The sequence below is a fragment of the Monodon monoceros genome, unplaced genomic scaffold, assembly GCF_005190385.1.
Source record: "Monodon monoceros isolate NGI ecotype Baffin Bay Population unplaced genomic scaffold, NGI_Narwhal_1 Super_Scaffold_13, whole genome shotgun sequence".
Classification (NCBI taxonomy): domain Eukaryota; kingdom Metazoa; phylum Chordata; class Mammalia; order Artiodactyla; family Monodontidae; genus Monodon; species Monodon monoceros.
The window spans coordinates 11,292,922-11,298,102 of record NW_021703769.1 but is presented as its reverse complement, the minus strand read 5'-3'; positions in this window follow the sequence as shown (position 1 = coordinate 11,298,102).

Sequence of the window (5,181 nt, the reverse complement as noted above, 5' to 3'; positions counted from 1 at the left end):
GATCCCCTAGTGGCCAGCACAAGATGGGTGATGGACAAAGAGGTCATTCATTCATTGAACACATTTATTAAGCACCAATCTGGCCCAGGTTGTTCTAGGGAAACAGCAGGGAACATGACAGAGTCTCCTGGGAGGTGAGGGTGTGAGTCAGGGGAGGCCTGTTCAAGAAAGTGACATTTGAGCCAAGACCTAAAGGAGATGGAGCCAGCTATGCAAATATCTGGGGGCAAATTGTTCCAAGCCAAGGGAACAGCAAGTGCAAAGGTCCTGAGGCAGGAACATGCTTGCCATGTCCAGGAACAGCCCGTTGGCCAGTGAGACATGAAGTAGGTGAGAGAGGGGGAGGTGAGAGAGGTGAGATCAGAGAGGAAGGGAGCGGGGCAGATAGGGTAGGGTCTTGAAAGGATATAGAGGGTTTTGGTTTTAGGGTAGGGTCTTGAAAGGATATAGAGGGTTTTGGTTTTTACTTAAAATGAACTGAGAAATCTCTTCTCTCTAAGGTTTGTTTGTGGTTTTTTTCGGCCATGCTGCTCAGCATGCGGGATCTTAGTTCCCCGACCAGGGATCGAACCCATGCCCTCAGTAGTGAAAGCATGGAGTCCTAACCACTGGACCGCCAGGGAATTCCCTTTTAATTTTTGTTTTTGTTTTTGGCCGTACTGAGCAGCTTGCAGGATCCTAGTTCCCCGACCAAGGATCAAACCCGCGCCCTCAGTAGTGAAAGCATGGAGTCCTAACCACTGGACTGCCGGGGAATTCTAAGGTTTTGAATAGAGGAATTACGTAACCTGATTTATATTTAAGAAAATAATTTTATTTTTAATATGTAGGACATTCACATGCTTTGAAAGTAAAAAAATATATATATTCATATAATATAATGGAATCATATAATATAATGGAATCATACAATATGTGGCCTTTTTTGGTCTTCTTTCACTGCATAATGTTTTCAAGTTTCATTCATTTTGTAGGACTTCATTCCTTTTTATGGCCATCAACATTCCATTGGATGAATAGTCTTCATTTTGTTTACACATTCAGTTGATGAACATTTGGGTTGTTTCCACCTTTGGCTGTTATAATAAATAGTGCTGCCATGAACATTCATGTACAGATTTTTGTGTGGACATATGTTTTTATTTCTCTTGGGTATATGCCTAGAAGTGGAATTGCTGGGTCAAATGGTAACTTTAACTTTTTGAGGAATGCCAAACTGTTCTCCATGGCAGGTGTACTAGTCTACATCCCCACCAGCAATGTGTGAGTGGTCCAGTTGTTCGACCTCCTTGCCAACATTTGTTATTTTCTGTTTTTGGTTGTAACCATCCTAATGGATATGAACTGGTATCTCACTGTGGTTTTGATTTACATTTCCCTAATGACTAGTGATGTTGAGCATCTTTTCATGTGCTTATTGGCCATTTGTATATATCTTCGGAGAAATAAATCCAAATTTATTCAAATCCTTTGCCCATTTAACAATTGGGTTGTCTTTTTATTGTTGAATTGTAAAAGTTCTTGATATATTCTGGACACTAGACCCTTATCAGAGACATAGTTTGCAAATATTTTCTCTCATTCTGTTGGTTGTCTTCACTTTCTTGATAGTGTCCTTTGATGCACAAAAATGTTTTTACTTTTGATGAAGTCTAATTTATTTTTTTCTTTGTGCTTTAGGGGGTCATTATTTCCTCATTCATTTTTTATAACTTCATTGTATTCCACTGTGTGGCTGGACCATAATTCATTTAACTAGCTGTTTATTGATGGACACTTGGGTCATTTCCTATCTTTGGATGTTATAGATGGTTTACTTAATGTCATTTTTGCATGTGAAGGTAGATGTGTTGGACTCCTGAAGTGGGGTTGTTTTGACAAATGTTAACTGCTTTGTCATCTTGCTAGATATAGATAAACCTATCGGTCGGTAGGTAGCCATTAGAATCATATTCTAATTTATACTCCCACCATCTGTGTTCAAGAGTGCCTATTTCCCACAGAGGGAAGCTAATAAACAGAGGGTAGCTAATAAGGTAAGTAAAATTAACATTTCAGTCTTTCAGTTATACTCTGCACATTTCAAGTGCTCAATAGTCACATGTGGCTGGTGGGTAATGAATTAGTGCAGATTTAGAACATTTCCACCTTCGCAGAAAGTTCTATTGGGCAATTCTGGTAAAGAATTGTACAGTGATCTTGACTTTATATTTTAATAGGATCCTCGGGCTGCATGTGAGAGGTGGACTCAGAGACCGTCCAGAAGCAGGAGACCAGAGAGGAGGTGACTGCTATAGTCCAGGTAGGAGGGGATGGAGGGTCAGACCAGGGTGATTGTGGAGGTGGGAGAAGTGGGGGATTCTGGTTGCATTTTGAGGGTTGTGTGGCCAGGACTTGCTGGTTGGTGGCATGTGGGGTGAGGGAGAGAGAAGTTGAGGATGACTCTCAGGTTTCTAGCCTGAACCACTGGAAGGATGGAGGCGCCATTGACTGAGCTAGTGAAGAAGGTGGGAGCAGGTTTGGGGAGCGGGGGAGACCAGGAGTTCTGTTTTGGGCATGCTGCGTGTAAGGTGCAGGTTGGACGTCCCAAGCTGAGATGTCCAATGGCTTCAAGTAGTTTTTCTGGCCTAGAGAATGACATAATTTTGGTCATCAAGTTAGAGCAAAGTCAGAAGAGAGGAAAGAGGCAGAATTACACACCTAAGGTGGGGACAAAGGCCAAGGGCAGCAATGGGCAGTGGAAGGAGCCTGGCCTTTGAAGCTTGGAGTCTCACAGCTGTGTTTCTGAGCCTCTGTGGGTCTATTTTCCTTCTGTGAAATGGAAAGAACAGCACTGCATAGGCTTGTTGTAAGGTTCACAGTGAGCACAGTGAGAGGTGGGGTACCTGCCAGGCAGGATACCCTGCAGAAACGTTTGTTACACTTGACTATGGGGGCGGTGGGGTGAGATCCACACCCTCACCTGACAGTCGAGGCCTTGCTGACTCTCCAGCCTTGTCTCCTGACATCTTGCGCTGTCATCCACTGCTGGGCCTTTGCCATCACTGTACCTGCTTCCTGGTGTGTGAGCTCCCCAGAGAGTCAGGTGGCTGGCCCCTGACTCTCCTTCAGGTCTCTGTTCTCCAGTTTCTGCTAGCTCTGAAACGCAGGCTGCAAAGCCGCCCGACCTGGACACCCCAAGGTGTCACAGTGTTGGGGGATGGAGCCCCCCATGACTTGCCTCAAATCATGTTGATCAGGATTGCTCCATTCACTTATTCACCAAATCGTTACTGAGACCTGCTGTGGGCCGGATGCTGTGTAAGGTACTGGCCATACAGCAGTGGTCCCTACCCTCCCAGTTGCAAGAGAGACAGACAATAAACAGGTAAAAAGATAATCTAATGTCAGGTAGGGACAGGTGATGTGGAGAAATGAAGCAGGGTAAGAGATGGGTGGAGGATGATAGGGAGAGCTTCATTAGGTGGAGGAAAACAGAGGGGGTGATCGGCATGGGGATGAGAACAGTAATACGTGGTCAGCAATAATGACCAGCATCTGTCTGAGCACTTTCTGTGTCATGTTATAACCTCACCGAATCTTCACATCATCCCCAAACAGTTGCTTAAAACCGTGTTGATTATTACTCCTTACAACTCTGTGGATTGGCTAGTGGTTCCACTGCTGGTTTCACCTGGTCTCACTCTTGCAGCTTCATTCAGCTTCCAGCTGTGCTCATTCATACATCCAGCAGTGTGTGCTGGTTGTTGGCTGGGGCATCTCAGTTCTGTTTGTGGCCTCTCATCTTCCAGAAGGCTAGATGGGCTTCTTCACATGGTGTTATCAGGGCAGCATCCAAGAGTGCTAGGGTCAGATGTCTCATAAGTCACTTCGTTCATTTTATTCATCAAAACAAGTAAAAAAGCAGCCTGGAGGCTCCTTGTTCCTCATTGGCTCCCTTGCATCACATGCCTGTTCCTGGACCAGTCACTAGCAGGGGGAAAAGATTCCCTTTAGACCCCTCAGGCCCTTCTAAGGATCTGGGGATGGGGTCACTTTCCTGAGCCAACTGGGCTCCTGGGGGAGACGTGGACATTTGAACAAAACTGGGGCTAGGTAGGGGCCATTACTAACCACTGTTAATGCTGGGTGGAGCTTCTTTCTGGGCATTTTACAGACCCAAATAAAAGCAAAGAGAACCCTTTCTGGGAGATTCTTGGGACTGACCTGAATGGGTCCCAGCTCCTGGGCACAATCATGCACTTTTTTCTTGGGAGTAGGGGGAATAACAGATTAAAACCATGTTTTAAAAACTAGATGGTGATTTCTAAAAACCCTTTTAAAATAATAATTTCTAAAAAATAATTTCAAATTTACAGAAAAGTTGCAAGAATAGTACAGCAACTTTCCATATATCTCCTTCACTCAGATCCCCCAGTTGTCAACATTTTGCTACATTTGATTTATCATTCTTTTTCTCTGTGTGTGTAATTTTTCTGAGCCATTTGAGAGTCAGTTACACAAAAAAAGATACAATGTCCTTTGACTCCTAATTACTTTAGTGTGCATCTCCTAAAAACAAGGACATTCTCTTACATGACCATTGTATAGTTTTCAAAACCAGGAAATTCAATGCTGATACAATGTTATAATATCATTCTTATTCCCCATATTCAAATCCCACTAATTATCCCAATAATAACCTGAAATCCCTATTCTTTTTTTAATAATCTTTTTTTAACTTAATTACTTTTGTTATTAATTAATTTATTTTTGGCTGCGTTGGGTCTTCGTTGCTGTGCGTGGGCTTTCTCTAGTTGCGGCGAGCGGGGGCTACTCTTCATTGTGGTGCGCAGGCTTCTCATTGCTGTGGCTTTTCTTGTTGTAGAGCATGGGCTCTAGGCATGCGGGCTCAGTAGTTGTGGCTCACAGGCTCAGTAGTTGTGGACTCTAGAGCGCAGGCTAAGTAGCTGTGGCACACGGCTTAGTTGCTCCGCGGCATGTGGGGTCTTACTGGACCAGGGCTTGAACCCATGTCCCCTGCATTGGCAGGAGGATTCTTAACCACTGTGCCACCAGGGAAGTCCCTGAAATCTTTATTCTTAAACCAGTGACTACCAAAGTCATGGACCCCTTCCAAAGAGATAAAACGCGTGCACCTGTCCGAAGAGAAGAAAATCAATAACATCTATAAATCTGCTT